This window comes from Salvelinus fontinalis, chromosome 37 (genome assembly GCF_029448725.1).
Source record: "Salvelinus fontinalis isolate EN_2023a chromosome 37, ASM2944872v1, whole genome shotgun sequence".
Lineage (NCBI taxonomy): Eukaryota > Metazoa > Chordata > Actinopteri > Salmoniformes > Salmonidae > Salvelinus > Salvelinus fontinalis.
This window is the reverse complement of record NC_074701.1, coordinates 24,036,460-24,054,456: the sequence shown is the minus strand read 5'-3', so window position 1 is coordinate 24,054,456 and position 17,997 is coordinate 24,036,460. Positions and strand designations below refer to the sequence as shown.

The 17,997-nt window shown below is 43.1% G+C and overlaps 1 protein-coding gene across 2 annotated transcripts in view; it reads right to left on the bottom strand.

Moving 5' to 3' along the window:
- The window catches only part of LOC129836399 (serine protease HTRA1A-like), a 40,958-nt gene that overhangs the window by 11,082 nt on the left and 11,879 nt on the right, over positions 1 to 17,997 (bottom strand). The gene's annotated exons all lie outside the window — the stretch shown is intronic.

Genomic DNA, 17,997 nt, shown 5'->3' with positions numbered 1-17,997 from the left:
TGCATAGAGGCGAGAAGGAATACAATGTGACTGCTATGAAAGTGAACTGTGTTTATGCATGATCAGGGGTGTATTCATTCTGCCGATTCTGTTGAAAAGCGTTTCTTAAACGGAAGCAAACGAAACAGGGATAAAAATACCTGAATTTGTCCAATAGAAACTCTTGTTTGCAACTGTTCGACTAATGATTACATCCAAGATAAGCTAGATGCAGGCAAGAGTGTGCAAGGCGGTATTGAATGTGTCACTGTTTGTCCATGTGTCACTGTCCATCATCTCAAATTTTTCTCTCAACCTGTGTGCACCTACATTGAAAACATTCACTCATAGGCTAGGTTGTAGCCACCTCATGATGGATATAGGGACATTTTGAGTATCATGTAGTAGCCTAAACCTATCGTTGTTACATTGAACTAGGTGAATGGAATATGAATGAGATTCATCCAATATACTGTAATAGAAATAAGGCCATACTCATGAAAAATAAACAGCACTGACCGCCAGTGATATAAGGATGCCTTCAGAAAGTATTCACAACCCTTATCGTTTTCCACATTTTGTGGAATTAAAATGGATTAAATTGGCCTGTTTTGTCAACGATCTACCCAAAATACTCTGTGATGTCGAAATGTGAACATTTGTAAAAAAAATAAATAAATAAATGAAAAATAAATAAAACACCCTGAGTAAACACATATTAGAATCACCTTTGGCAGCGATTACAGCTGTAAGTCTTTCTGGGTAAGTCTCTAAGAGCTTTACACGCCTGGATTGTGCAACATTTGGCCATTATTATTTTCTAAATTCTTCAAGCTCTGTCAAATTAGCTGTTGGTCATTGCTAGACAACCATTTTCATGTCTTGCCATAGATTTTCAAGCAGATTTAAGTATTTGTATTTATTATGGATCCCCATTACCAAGGCAGGAGCTTACTCTTCCTGAGGTCCAAACACATTAAGGCACTTACATTACACATAAAACAAAAGATAGAACAGTATATCGTTTAACACTATCACACCACCACATATCCAAGTCAAACCAAGTCAAACTTGTAACTCGGCCACTCAGGAACATTCACTGTCTTCTTGGGAAGCAACTCCAGTGTAGATTTGGCCTTGTGTCTTATGTTATTGTCCTGCTGAAAAGTGAATTAATCTCCCAGTGTCTGGTGGAAAGCAGCCTGAACCAGGTTTTCCTCTAGGATTTTTGGCTGAGCTTAACTCAATTCCGTTTATTTTTTATCCTTAATAAAAACTCCCCAGTTGTTAATAATTAATAGCATACCCATAACATGATGCAGCCACCACTATGCTTGAAAATATAGTGCTGTACTCAGTAATGTGTTGTATTGGATTTGCCCCAAAGATAACACTTTGGGGCAAAAAAAGGACAAAAGATTAGTGGCTTTGCCACATTTTACACAGCATTACTTTCGTGCTTTGTTGTAAACAGGATGGGATGCATGCTTTTGAATATTTTTATTCTGTACAGGCGTCCTTATTTTCATTCTGTCAATTTGGTTAGTATTGTGGAGTAACTACAATGTTTTTTTTATCCATCCTCATTTTTCTCCTATCACAGTGCATCTCTTTTAATAGTGGCCACTGGCCAGTACCTCATAAAACAGTACAAATCCACTTATGTTAAACTCTTGAACAACTGAGACTCCATGGTAAGGAAACCATGAGCCAGAAACAGTGCCTAGACAGACAGACAGAGGGTATATTTATCCATCCACAGTTTCCCTGTCTGCATGAAATCATCTCCCTTCTGTTCAGTCATAGCCAATGAGTGTATGGTCATAGCCCACGCATCGCCACATCACGTTGAGTGTGTAGTTCCCAACACACCACCCAACAAACTCCCTGACAACAGCACAATCTTGAGAGACCTTTCCCGGTTGTTCCCCTGTATCCATTTTGTTTACCCTGGGTTATAAATAGAGTCACAGTGTGGAAGCTAAGGTAACTGAGACTGACTGGCCAACAAGCCAAAGATACACACAGACAAAAGTCTCTGTATCCAAACACAGAAACACGTCCTGTAATCAACTACCCAGGGATATTCATAGTGCAGTGCCATCATAAAATATGATAACACTACATTTTCCTTTCCAATATAGTGTACACACTAGGTTATTACATGGTGATTGTCATCTCTGCGGAGTGACGACACAACATAAGGGCCACTTTTGAGTGCTGATGTAACAGTATAACTTTAAACCGTCCCCTCGCCCCGACACGGGCGCGAACCAGGGACCCTCTGCACACATCGACAACAGTCACCCACGAAGCAGCGTTACCCATCGCTCCACAAAAGCCACGGCCCTTGCAAAGCAAGGGGCAACACTACTTAAGTCTCAGAGCAAGTGACGTAACTGATTGAAATGCTACTAGCGCGCACCCGCTAACTAGCTAGCCATTTCACATCCGTTACACTCACCCCCCTTTCAACCTCCTCCTTTTCCGCAGCAACCAGTGATCCGGGTCAACAGCATCAATGTAACAGTATAACTTTAAACCGTCCCCTCGCCCCGACCCGGGCGCGAACCAGGGACCCTCTGCACACATCAACAACGGTTGCCCACGAAGCACGGTCGTTACCCATCGCTCCACAAAGGCCGAGGCTCTTGCAAAGCAAGGGGCAACACTACTTAAGTCTCAGAGCAAGTGACGTAACTGATTGAAATGCTACTAGCGCGCACCCGCTAACTAGCTAGCCATTTCACATCCGTTACACTGACCGTTGCCAACAATAGCTGAATAGGTCTTTATACAGTATAAAATCCATCTAACACTCAAAGACGCCATTTGAGCTTTTTGGGTTGCGGGAACTCAGTGCGAACTTGACCCCTGAGGTGTAGCCTAGGTATTAATAGAAGATGACAGTTAGAAGATGAGAGTGCGTAACCCCACCACCACTCCCTCTAATTTCTTTCATCCAGACTTGACACCGGTATAGCAGTCTGTGAACTGCTATCCAGTCTGTGACTCCCCACCCTCACGCCCTCACACACACACCCTCACACACACACACCATCCCGTACCTTGACCCCACCGAGTTAAAGGGATAAGCAGATGGAGGGAGGAAGTGAGAGAAGTCAGCCCGATCTGAATCCCTAACACTGAGACGGTCTACCAACCGCTTGCTGTGGTGATACTGGTAATAACAGCGTGATCAATATAACATTGACCTGTCGCTTATTGAATTGTCTCAGCCCAGTGAATAATGAAAAACACAACTTGACAAACACCTGCACATATCCATCTGCTTCCACACAATGCTGCCACTGACTTGTGGGCGGTACAGTCATGCGTACACACATTAACTCATACACTGTGGATGCCAAGGCTAGCTGATATGAGCCCTCGAGGGTGGGAGTGTCTAGGTGTGAATAGGAATAAAGCAAACATCAAATAGCTATTCATGTGTGAGGACTGTTAGTCTAGCTATCACCTACTGACCACTTGTACTCAGCTGCTTTTTGTCCTTGTGGATACCGAGTCGAATACTGTAAATGTAATTTCAGTGCTTCTGACATTCTCTTGACCATAAGTGACTCACCAGGTTGTTTTGGACCATGGGCCTTAATGCATTAACACTCATCCAGGGTTCTATACTTACTTTTTCCAATGGTGACACTGTTGCACCAAACTTTTTCAGTTTGTGGCACCAGCACATGATTTGGTTGCACAATTTTTGTTATTACAAACAATGAGAAATGACCTGGCCTGTGTCCCATAATGTTCCTGCATTCCATACAAAACCAGGCTAATAATGACTAGCCATCTTTCAAATTAGCTTGTGTTCCTTGAGTTGGGTAGATTAACTCTAACAGCAAAGAAAAGAGACTGTTGAAATAAGAGACTGTTGAGATAAGAGACTGTTGAAATAAGAGACTGTTAAAATAAAGTGCAAAGTGCAAAGTTCAAAGTCCCATGTGTTATTTTCTACGCAACCTTCCCGAGGGTAGAATATGAAAAAAGTATACTTGATACAACAGCAATAAACTTGTTTGCTCTCATAAGCACCCATTTTAATAGAAAAACAACCTAATTGGATGTTATATGTCAACAACAATGCTTAAACCAAAATAGGGAACCTTTTTTTGAGGTCTGGATAAAATCTGAGAAATGTAGATTTTTCAGTGTAGTACCCCTTTAATTCAGGTGGACACCAGCCAGACAGTTGTATTTGGCTAGCAGTGTTTTTGTAGCATACTTGTGATGGAGTTTTCAAAACAAATGGCCACTGGATTGATGCAAATAATTATGATTCTGCCAGGTAGGCATAGGCTACTTTGAAGTTTTAATTGCTTTTCCATCTATCCAAAAACAATTAGGCTATCATTAGCATCGCTAATGGCTACAAACAGTGGTAGACATATAGGCCACATGGCTACACGCACCGCACACAGCAGGGCTCGACATTCAGTTACATTTGCCAGTAGTACATAGGGCCAGTGCCCTGCAACTGAAAGCTACTGCCTCAAAGGAACAAAAATACTGGCCCAGGTCAAGACTTGACAGGAAACTGAATGATGCGTGCATAATTTCAATAGGTCATTTGATCTTTCATACAAAAAAAGCCTATAGAAAAAAGATTTAAAAAATATATATAAAGTAAGTATGCATTACCACTTTAAGAATAATGCCTTTTTTAATAAGCCTACCCAATGGCATTGACATTCACATAATTTTTTTAAAATTCTAAAATACACTGAGTGTACAAAACAATACACTTGCTATTTCCATGACATAGACTGACCAGGTGAATCCAGGTAAAAGCTATGATCCCTTATTGATGTCACTTGTTAAATCCACTGAAATCCGTGTTGATGAAGGGGAGGAGACAGGTTAAAGAAGAATTTTGCCTTGAGACAATTGAGACATGGATTGTGTGTGTGTGTGCCATTCAGAGGGCGAATGGGCAAGACAAAATATGAATGTGCCTTTGAAAGGGGTATAGCAGTAGGTGGCAGGGGCACCTGTGAGAAGCACTGGAGTCAACATGGGCCAGCATCCGTGTGGAACGCTTTCGACACCTTGTAGAGTCCATCCTCCCACGACACAAAAACAAACAGCTTCAGGAATCCATCTTTTTAATCATTTACATAGCCAAGATTAAAAATAGCATTCTTATAATGGCCTAATCTCTTCACTGGCACAAGCTGGCCACAACAGGGATGATTGACTGGTCTGGAGGATTTCCACAACCTCCCATGCATGTGGAGCCCTGACACACACAGACAGGGGCAGTCGCGTGTGTCACGTTCTGACCTTAGTTCCTTTTTTATGTCTTTATTTTAGTTTGGTCAGGGCGTGAGTTGGGGTGGGCATTCTAGGGTCTTTTTCTATGTTTTGTTCTATATGTTATATTTCTATTTGTTTGGCCTAGTATGGTTCTCAATCAGAGGCAGGTGTCGATCGTTGTCTCTGATTGAGAATCATACTTAGGTAGCCTGTTTTCCCACTATGGGTTGTGGGTAGTCGTTTTCCGTTTGAGTGTTTTCACCATTCGGGACTGTTTCGGTTTTCATTTTGATTCTCTTGTTCTTTTGTATTCATTGTCATTTAAAGTTATTATGGATACGTACCACGCTGCATTTTGGTCCTCCTCTCCTTCCACCAACGAAAGCCGTTACACCGTGCCATTGTTGCCTCTTTAAGTTGGTTCATTTTTTGTCAATTGCACATTACAGTTTGAATAAATCATGATGATAAAAAAGCAACCCGTGAACCAAAAATGTACGTGACCAGATAAATTTGTTTCACTGGCCCTCTTGCGACCAATTAAAAATGTGTGTCGCACTGCCCAGTCAAAAGGTCGCAAAAAATTTAAAATGCTTCTAAACTAATTTCCGCTTAATGTCAGACTTGATTTGCGGTAACAAAACATTTATCTAATTATGTATCAACCCCTACAAAATGTATTATAATCCACATAATAATTCACATTTCCTGTTACTGCATGATTATTTTCCTGCTGTGAGAAGCAGGGTCAAATTAAGACAGCGTATCTGTAGGTATTATGTTAACTTTGTAGTCCTATGCTACCATGCATACATATCATGGGGCTACTAGCAAATGGTGTGACCGTGTGTGGGTGAACGCTAATATGGCTACACATGAACTTTGTCCCAAGGGTTGTGCCTCAGTGGATAAAGAGGGGCTTGATCCAACATGATAATACCTGCAGAACCATCAGCTCTGGGGATCAATATGGTGCACATGTTGTTGTAAATGCCACAGCCAACACAACAGCAAACACATGGTCGAAAGCTTTCTCTGTGTTTCCAGCATGATTTACAGACACCCTGGAAGACTGGATGGCATCTCACCAACGGGCGGCTAGACACCACACGCCTTTAATCTGTGGGCCATGCAGATCTGATGAGATGCGGTTAGGATGTATGGGTCTCTCTTCCACTGCATCGCTGGCCTGGGAAACAACCACCTACAAACTAGGCCTTGTCTGGAGCATGGAATAAAAGAGCAAGGCCAGTCTGCTTCCCTTGGCCCTCGTCCCGACACGCTGCTTCCGTAAGGATGGGAGCGATTGTGGGAGAGCGAGTGAAATGGAGGATGAGACGAGGATGTGATTCATTTTCCCTCTGCTTCTTTCTGAAGGACGCCACTCTTTCCACTGAGAAACAGAGCATGTCCTGGATGTCTCCTGAACGGGGACCAATAAGAGCCCTGGTCGGTCTAGCCAGCGCCAGTCATCCTACCACCCTTTAGGAGGTGGACGACCTGGGGAGCATACAGACTAACATTGTGGTTGAGTACTGAGACACATATACTCACTGTATTTATTGATGAGGATGTGGTGTCCTCATTTGGTTGGGTGTGTTTAACTGCCTGTTTCATGGAAGTCATGTCTGTTGACATGACTTCCATGAGCAAAATCATCTCAAATATTCTAAACTGAGGACACCGACAGTGCGCTACCTTGCACCACCGACAGTTGAGGAAGTGAGTGAGGGAGTGGATAGGGTTAGCAAGCTGCTCTTTCCCCCGCATGATGACTTCTAGCTTTATCTTCCCAGCGTCACATCACACAGCCATCTCATTAGCCTATTAGATCACTTAGCTTTGCAGACATTTGGATCCGTTTTCCAGGCCACATCTCCTCTGTCTTTGTCTGCCTCTCCATCCCATTCTCTCTCTGTCAGAAATGAATGTAGCACTTTTTCCCTTTCTCCTTCCCATCCTCTGAAGTCCCAACTTCTGCAGACAGACTAATGTAGCTGCAGACGTGTAATGTCTTCCCCAGAGACGAGGGTACACCACACAAGAACGGACCGACCCAGCCGCCAATAAACTCTGCTTCTCATGAAGCACCGAGGGAGAAGAGAGGGTATTCTACATTCAAAGAGTCAACTTTCAAAGCTCAAAGTCATAAACATGTGTGATCGATTCTCTCTCAGTGTGCTGATATGAATTACAAAGTTTGATAGAAGTCACCCATACTCATGACGCACATTTGAGGCAAGAGAGGGACAGATGGAGGGAGAGCGAGGAAAAGAGGGAAATAAATACATAGTTAAAAGAGTACAGACCTGAAGCCCTGAGGACAGAACTGTGACAACTTACTGTATTTTTCATACAAATTAGGAAATTCCAACTTTTCCTTTATTTTGGCCTCTAATTATCTCCCTCTCTCTCTCATCCTCTAATTTCTCTCTTACTGACACTTTCCATCTCTAGTCGACTCTTTCCCTACTATCCACTCTCCCCTGCCCGTACCCACTGTCTCATTAGCTGGGGTGTCATGAGTCAGACCCCCTCCCCTCTCCCCCTAGCCCATAGCCTCTGTCCTGTCCCACTGTGGGGGTTAGTCATGGAACTGGGACTGTGCCCACTGGGCAGACTGGGTAGACACTTTCTCACACAGAAGAGAAAACTGGGGCAAAGAGTTCAACAGCTGTCTTAGCTATGTAGCCAGAGTGGGGCACAGGGTATATGGTCAATCCACAGTCAGGTACTGGGCTGTCATGGTCAACCAGTAGTTGGATGGTGTCTTACCACAGGGCACAAACCATTAGACTTTTCAGTGTCTTGAAACTGGTTTTTGAGAAGTAATGATGCTGTATTTTCCATCCATAATCTTTTCTTCAGACGTCCATGGATCACTGCTTTGGGTCTGATATCACCTTCCAGTTGTCTAGTATGTGTATTGAATGTAGACCAGAGTGTATAGCACAGTGGTCTTCCAGGGCCAGTTTGGGGAACCAGTGTAGGCCGCATAAAAGAAAACATAACCTTGTGCTTGTCTTGGCGTTTTGGCCGATGCTGTGTGCAGCCCTGTCCTTGTCGTGAGTGTCTTTTCAGCTGTGCATTGAAGCGAGGGAATGCTCTGCGAGGCATTCTGCGGTGCTGTTACTCCTAGCATGTGGCTTTGAATGGGTGCCAGACATTCCTTCATATGGCTGTCGAATATGATTCATGTGGGATGTGTATCCCACTAGTCCACAAAGCAACAATCTCTCTAAGTTACTGTACGCTGCCTCGGCAAAAACCTTGCATGGCCTACCTGCATGCCATTTATGAGCAAAACTATTTGCTCATTGGAGCATGACATGGGTATTTATCTGCTGGTAATGAGTCTTTGCAGAATGTATTCCAAGTTTCTTTCAGAGAATCGTTTCCTAACGACTGTTGTCTCTGAAGTATTTTTATCTGAATGCCATTGCCAACATTAACTATGTGTTGAATGCCAGCGTTTACAAGGACCACTTCATTGCACATGTTGCACCTCTCAAACAATCAGCTGTGTTATCAAGCTGAACAACAACTTTCTACCAATAACAACTTTCTAGCAATAGGGAATAATATTAAGTAATTGTTATTGTTCAATTGTTGCTCACATTTGCTAGTGGTGTCTAGATTTGCAGTTGTAAGATATAGGAAAGTACTGCACCAAGATGGCTGCTGTTGGCCTGGAAGGATGTACTTAAAATCCAATCTGTCTCCTGGGAGTTGAAACTCTCAATGTCATTCCCACTCATGCTCATAGGCAGGGATTAAATAGCATGGGAGCTACTGTGTAAAGTCACACTCCTCAAACCCTCTTATTTATGCCACTTATAATATTCCATAAAGTTTAAATTTGAAGGAATATTGTGAAGATTGGCAGTTACTAACCTTAATTCCAGCTTTAACTTTGACTCATCTGCCCGGGGCTCTTTCTTCAATTCCGGGCTGCCCATGAGAAAACGGCAGCAACAAAACAGGCAGGAGAGGGGGAGTCCAGGCGAGGTTAAGACAAAGGGAAAACCGGCCACCTCTTCTCTCCATTCTATTGGCCAATGACTTGGTAATAAGATGGACCTCTGATTGTGATTTTGCTATCAATGTGAATCTCGTAACTGCAATATTCTCTGCTTTTCTGAAACATGGTGTTCGGACAAGATAACCCCATGGCTATCCAACTCAATGGATTCTCCATTCACCGAGTGGACATGACAATGAATTCAGGGAAATCCAGAGGGAGAGGGTTATGCCTCTTCATCAACAGCAAATGGTATGCTGAAGTTTCGACCCATTGTTCACCTGTCTTGGAATACCTGATGGTCAAATGCTGACCCTTCTGCCTCCTGAGAGATTTTTCAGCTGTTAGCATGACTGCTGTATATATTCCACCTCAGGACAAGAAATACAACGAGCTAGCGCTTAACAAACTGTACCGGAGCAATACGTCTGACACCAACAGGCTCCTGAATAGCTTCTATCCCCAAGCCATAAGACTGCTAAATAGCTAACAAAATGGCAACAAGGACTATCTGCATTGACCCTTTCATTTATTTTTCATTTTTATACTCACTCACTCACACACAATCATACTGACACTCACACACTTAATTTGCTCACACACACATAACATGCACACACATTCATACTGACTCTACACAAGCACACACACTCACATATAATCATAGTATACACTGCTGCAACTGTTTATCATATACCCTGATGGCTAGCCACCTTACCCCTATATCTACCCCTACCACTCCAGTATACCTGCACATTGTTAATATGGTATTGGCACTGACCCACTGTTTCATATAAAGATGGTGCCGAAGAACATGGCTGACGTTTTACATTCTCCCAACCAATTGCGCAATTGTGTTATTTTTCCGGGCGTTTTGTGTCATTTAAAAAAAATCTTATTGTGTACATAATGTTGCTGCTACCATCTCTTATGACCGAAAATAACTTCTGGACATCAGAATATCGATTACTCACTGCAGACTGGAAGAAACGTTTTCCTTTAACAAGTCCGACGAGAAGGATATCCTGCTTTCACTGGAACAGGCCCAGATCCACGCCTTTTGTGTGAAAAAAAGACGCCCGAAAAGGTGACGCAGATTGGGGATCGTTCAGAGAAGCCAGAGGCGAGCGAATAAACTTCCAATGCCTTCCATTCTCCTTGCTAACGCGCAATCGTTAGAAAATAAAAATGATGACCTACTATTAAGATTATCCTACCAACGGTACATTAAAAACTGTAACATCTTATGTCTCACCAAGACGTGGCTGAACGAAGAAATTGACAATATAGAGCTGGTGGGATTTTCCATGCACCGGCAGAATAGAGACGCTACCTCTGGTAAGACGAGGGGTGGAGGTGTGTGTCTTTTTGTCAATAACAGCTGGTGCGCGATGTCTAATATTAAAGAAGTCTCGAGGTATTGCTCGCCTGAGGTAGAGTACCTTATGATAAGCTGTCGACCACACTATCTACCAAGAGAGTTCTCATCTGTATTATTCGTAGCCGTCTATTTACCACCACAAAGCGGAGCTGGCACTAAGACCGCTCTCAACCAACTCTATAAAGCCATAACCAAAGACGAAAATGCTCACCCAGAAGTGGCGCTCCTAGCGGCCCGGGGACTTTAATGCAGGCAAACTTAAATCAGTTTTACCAATTTTTTTACCAGCATATCACATGTGCAACCAGGAGGGAAAAAATCCTAGACCACCTTTACTCCACACACAGAAATGCATACAAAGCTCTTCCCCGCCCTCCTTTTGGCAAATCTGACCATAATTCTATCCTCCTGATTTCTGCTTACAAGCAAAAACTAAAGCAGGAAGTACCAGTGACTCGCTTAATACGGAAGTGGTCAGATGACACGGATGCTACACTACAGGATTTTTGCTAGCACAGACTGGAATATGATCCGGGATTCATCCAATGGCATTGTAGTTGCATACACCCTGTGGCGTACTGCACTAGCTTTCAATAGTCCCCGCGATATGCAACTTTTCAGGGAAATCAGGAACCAATACACACAGTCAGGTAGGAAAGCAAAGCTTAGCTTTTTCAAACAGAAATTTACATCCTGCAGCACTAATTTCAAAAGGTTTTGGGACACTGTAAAGTCCATGGAGAATAAGAGTACCTCCTCCCAGCTGCCCACTGCACTTAGACTGGGAAACTGTCACCACTGATAAATCCACAATAATCAAGAATTTCAATAAGCATTTTTCTACGGCTGGCCAAGCTTTCCACCTGGCTACCCCAACCCCGGCCAACAGCTCTGCACCCCCCGCAGCAACTGGCCCAAACCCCCTCGCTTCTCCTTCACCCAAATCCAGACAGCTGATGTTCCGAAAGAGCTGCAAAATCTGGATCCCTACAAATCAGCTGGGCTAGACAATCTGGACCCTCTCTTCCTAAAATTATCCGCCACCATTGTTGCAATCCCTATTCCTAGTCTGTTCAACCGCTCTTTCATATCGTCTAAGATTCCTAAAGATTGGAAAGCTTGGTCATCCCCCTCTGCAAAGGGGGCGACACTCTAGACCAAAACTGTTACAGACCTATATCCACCCTGCCCTGCCTTTCTAAAGTCTTCGAAAGCAAAGTTAACAAACAGATCACTGACCATTTTGAATCCCACCATACCTTCTCCGCTATGCAATCTGGTTTCCGAGCAGGTCACGGGTGCACCTCAGCCACGCTCAAGGTCCTAAACGATATCATAACCTCCATCGATAAAAGACAGTACTGTGCAGCTGTCTTTATTGACCTGGTCAAGGCTTTCGACTCTGTCAATCACTGTATTCTTATCAGCAGACTCAACAGCCTTGGTTTCTCTAACGACTGTCTCGCCTGGTTCACTAACTACTTCTCAGATAGAGTTCAGTGTGTCACATCGGAGGGCCTGTTGTCCAGACCTCTGGCAGTCTCTATGGGGGTACCACAGAGTTAATTTCTCAGGCCGACTCTTTTCTCTGTATTTTTCAATCATGTCGCTCTTGCTGCGGGTGATTATTTGACCCACCTCTACACAGACGACACCATTCTGTATACATCTGTCCCTTCTTTGGATACTGTGTTAACAAACATCCAAATAAGCTTCAATGCCATACAACACTCCTTCCGTGGCCTCCAACTGCTCTTAAATGCTGGTAAAACGAAATGCATGCTTTTCAACCGATCGCTGCCCGCTCGCCTAGCATCACTAATCTGGACGGTTCTGACTTAGAATATGTGGACAACTATAAATACAGTTGAACTCTGAAGTTTACATACACCTTTTACATACACCTTTTTCACAATTCCTGACATTTAATCCAAGTAAAAATTCATTGTCTTAAGTCAGTTAGCATCAACCCTTTATGTTAAGAATGTGAAATGTCAGAATAATAGTAGAGATAATGATTTATTTCAGCTTTATTTCTTTCATCACATTCCCAGTGGGTCAGAAGTTGATATACACTCAATTAGCATTTAGTAGCATTGCTTTTAAATTGTTTAACTTGGGTCAAATGTTTCGGGTAGCCTTCCACAAGTTTCGCACAATAAGTTGGGTGAATTTGGCCCATTCCTCCTGACAGAGCTGGTGAGTCAGGTTTGTAGGCCTCCTTGCTCGCACACAGTTTTTCAGTTCTGCAAACAAATTATCTACAGGAATGAGGTCAGGACTTTGTGATGGCCACTCCAATACCTTAACTTTGTTGTCCTTAAGCCATTTTGCCACAACTTTGGAAGTATGCTTGGGGTCATTGACCATTTGGAAGACCCATTAGCGACCAAGCTTTAACTTCCTGACTGAGGTCTTGAGATGTTGCTTCAATATATCCACATAATTTGCCTTCCACATGATGCCATCTATTTTGTGAAGTGCACCAGTCCCTCCTGCAGCAAAGCACCCCCACAACATGATGCTGCCACCCCCGTGTTTCATGGTTGTGATGGTGTTCTTCAGCTTGCAACCCTCCCCCCTTTTCCTCCAAACTTAACGATGGTCATTGTGCTCAAACAGTTATATTTTTGTTTCATCAGACCATAGGACATTTCGCAAAAATTTACGATCTTTGTCCCCATGTGTAGTTGCAAACCGTAGTCTGGCTTTTTTTATGGCGGTTTTGGAGCAGTGGCTTCTTCCTTGCTGAGCGGCTTTTCAGGTTATGTTGATATAGGACTCGTTTTACTGTGGATATAGATATTTTTGTATCCGTTTCCTCCAGCATCTTCACAAGGTCCTTTGCTATTGTTCTAGGATTGATTTGCACTAAAGTATGTTCATCTCTAGGAGACAGAACACATCTCCTGAGCAGTATGACGACTGCGTGGTCCCATGGCGTTTATACTTGCGTACAATTGTTTGTACTGATGAACGTGGTACCTTCAGGCGTTTGGAAATTGCTCCCAAGGATGAACCAGACTTGTGGAGGTCTACATTTTCTTTTCTGAGGTCTTGGCTGATTTCTTTTGATTTTCCAATGACGTCAAGCAGAGGCACTGAGTTTGAAGGTAGGCCTTGAAACACATCCACAGGTACACCTCCAATTGTCTCAAATTATGTCAATTAGCCTATCAGAAGCTTCTAATTTTCTGGAATTTTCCAAGCTGTTTAACAGCACAGTCAACTTAGTGTATGTAAACTTCTGACCCACTGCAATTGTGATATAGTGAATTTTAAGTGAAATAATCTGTCTGTAAACAATTGTTGGAAAAATTACTTGTGTCATGCACACAGTAGATGTCCTAACCGACTTGCCAAAACTATAGTTTGTTAACAAGAAATTTGAGGAATGGTTGAAAAACGAGTTAAAACTTCTACTCAATACCCATCCCGGATCCGGGATCATTCTCTTCAGAAACGCTGACTAGAATAGCCTAGCCTAGCGCAACAGGGAATATCATATATTATAAATACTGTACATGAAATCACAAGTCCAATACAGCAAATGAAAGATAAACATCTTGTGAATCCAGCCAACATGTCCGATTTTTAAAATATTTTACAGCGGAAACACAACATATATTTATGTTAGCTCACTACCATATCCCAAAACACAATGCCATTTTTTCACCGCAAAGATAGCTTTCACAAAACCCACAAATAGAGATAAAATTAATCACTAACCTTTGAACAACTTCCTCTGATGACAGTCTTATGACATCATGTTATATAATAGATGAATTTTTTTTTCTTCGAAAATGTGCATATTTATAGCCAGAAATCGTGGTTTTACATTGGCGCCATGTTCAGAAATGGCTCCAAAACAGCCAGAATAATTACAGAGAGCAACGTGAAATACAGAAATACTCATCATAAACTTTGATGAAAAATACATGTTGTACATATAATTAAAGATACACTGGTTCTTAATGCAACCGCTGTGTTAAATTAAAAAAAATTACTTTAGTAAAAAGCACAGCATGCAATAATCTGAGACAGCGCTCAGCCATTCTCCGCCATGTTGGAGTCAACAGAGTCAACAAAAATACGAAATAACATCATAAATATTCCCCTACCTTTGAACTTTCATCAGAACGCAGTGCCAGGAATCCTAGTTCCACAAAAAATCGTTGTTTTGTTTTAGAATGTCCATTTCTTCTGTCGAAGAAGAACAAGTTGTAGCAACTTTGGCTAGCATGTGTAGCTCACGTGTCCATGAAGATTTGACGCAATGAACGAAAACTTCTAAATGTGATAATAAAAGTCGAATAAACTGGTCAAACTCAGTTGAGAATCAATCTTCAGGATTTTTTTCTCATATATATCCAATAACGTCCCAGACGGTGCATTTCTTCGTGTCTATCTAACGATTTGCAGACAAAGATATGACATACCCAAATGCGTGGCCAAAAACTAGCAATATGATTGACCTGTCACTCCAAAGGCTCTCATTCGGTCCCACATAAGGCTAGACACTTCATTCCACGTTCTACTGCCTGTTGACATCTAGTGGAAGGCGTATGAAGTGCATACATATCCATAAATATTAGGCAATTGAATAGGCGATGCCTTTCACAGCGACCCATTTCAGAATTTTCACTTCCTGTTTGGAAGTTTGCCTGCCAAATGAGTTCTGTTTTACTCACAGATATAATTCAAACAGTTTTAGAAACTTCAGAGTGTTTTCTATCCAATAGTAATAATAATATGCATATCATATGATCTAGGACAGAGTACGAGGCCGTTTAATTTGGGCACCATTTTATCCAAAAGTGAAAATGGCGCCCCCTAATTTTGACTCCAACCTCAGTGTATGTAAACTTTCGACTTCAACTGTACCTCGGTGTCTGGCTAGACTGTAAACTCTCCTTCCAGACTCACATTAAGCATCTCCAATCCAAAGTTAAATCTAGAATCGGCTTCCTATTTCGCAACAAAGCCTCCTTCATGCATGCTGCCAAACATACCCTCGTAAAACTGACTATCTTACCGATCCTTGACTTCGGCGATGTCATTTACAAAATAGCCTCCAACACTCTACTCAGCAAATTGGATGCAGTCTATCACAGTGCCATCCGTTTTGTCACCAAAGCCCCATATACTACCCACCACTGCAACCTGTACGCTCTCGTTGATTGGTCCTCGCTACATATTCGTCGCCAAACCCACTGACTCCATGTCATCTATAAGTCTTTAGTAGGTAAAGCTCTGCCTTATCTCAGCTCACTGGTCACAATAGCAACACCCACCCGTAGCACGCACTCCAGCAGGTATGTTTCACTGGTCATCCCCAAAGCCAACACCTACTTTGGCCGCCTTTCCTACCAGTTCTCTGCTGCCAATGAATGGAAAGAATTGCAAAAATCACTGAAGTTAGAGACTTATATCTCCCTCACTAACTTTAAGCGTTAGCTGTCAGAGCAACTTACCGATTGCTGCAGCTGTACACAGCCCATCTGTAAATAGCCCATCCAACCAACAACCTACCTCATCCCCATATTTGTTTTTTTGCTCTTTTGCACACCAGTATTTCTACTTCCACATCCTCATCTGCACATATATCACTCCAGTGTAAATTCCTAATTTGTAATTGCTTCGCCACTATTGGCCTATTTATTGCCTTACCTCCTTACTTCATTTGCACAGGCTGTATTCAAATTTTTCTATTGTGTTATTGACTGTACGTTTGTTTATCCCATGTGTAACTCTGTGTTGTTGTTTTTGTCGCACTGCTTTGCTATATCTTGGACAGGTTGCAGTTGTAAATGAGAACTTGTTCTCAACTGGCCTAACTGGTTAAATAAAGGTTTACAATAAAAAAATTGAGGAATACACCACCTCAGTCATCGGCTTCATCAATAAGTGCATCCATGACGCCCCCCCCCCACAGTGACTGTATGTACATATCCCAACCAGAAGCCATTACAGGCAACATCCACATTGAGCTAAAGGCTAGAGCTGCTGCTTTCAAGGAGTGGGAGATAAATCCAGACGATTATAAGAAATTCCGCTATGCCCTCAGACGAACTATCAAACAAGCAAAGCGTCAATACAGGATTAAGATTGAATCCTACTACACCGGCTATGACGCTCGTCGGATGTGGCAGGGCTTGACAACTATTACGGACTACAAATGGAAACCCAGACGCGAGCTGCCCAGTGACGTGAGCCTACCAGACGAGCTAAATGCCTTTTATGCTCGCTTCGAGGCAAGCAACACTGAAGCACCAGTTATTCTGGATGACTGTGTGATAACGCTCTCGGTAGCCAATGTGAACAAATCTTTTAAACAGTTCAACATTCACAAAGCTGCTGGGCCAGACGGATTACAAGGACGTGTACTCAAAGCATGCGTGAACCAACTGTCAAGTGTCTTCACTGACATTTTCCACCTCTCCCTGGCCGAGTCTGAAATACCTACATGTTTCAATCAGACCACCATAGTCCCTGTGCCCACGGAAGCGAAGGTAACCTGCCTAAATAATTACTGCCCCGTGGCACACACGTCGGTAGCCATGAAGTGCTTTGAAAGGCTGGTCATGGCTCACATCAACAGCATCCTCCCGGACGCCCTAGACCCACTCCAATTCGCATACTGCCCCAACAGATCCACAGATGACACAATCTCAATCGCACTCCACACTGCCCTTTCTCACCTGTACAAAAGGAACACCTATGTGAGAATGCTGTTCATCGACTACAGCTCAGCGTTCAACACCATAGTGCCCACGAAGCTCATCACTAAGCTAAGGACTCTGGGACTAAACACCTCCCTCTGCATCGGGATCCTGGCCTTCCTGACGGGCCGCCCCCAGGTGGTAAGAGTAGGCAACAACACATCTGCTACGCTGATCCTTAACACTGGGGCCCCTCAGGGGTGTGTACTTAGTCCCCTCCTGCATTCTCTGTTCACCCACGACTGCGTGGCCAAACACAACTCCAACACCATTATTAAGTTTGGTGACGACACAACAGTGGTAGGCCTGATCACCGGCAATGATGAGACGGCCTATAGGGAGGAGGTCAGAGAACTGGCAGTGTGGTGCCAGGACAACAACTTCTCCATCAATGTGAGTAAGACAAAGGAGCTGATCGAGGACTACAGGAAAAGGCAGGCCGAACAGGCCCCCATTAACATCGACGGGGCTGTAGTAGAGCTGGTCGAGAGTTTCAAGTTCCTTGGTGTCCACATCACCAACGAACTATCATGGTCCAAACATACCAAGACAGTCATGAAGAGGGCACAACAAAACCTTTTCCCCCTCAGGAGACTGAAAAGATTTGGCATGGGCCACCA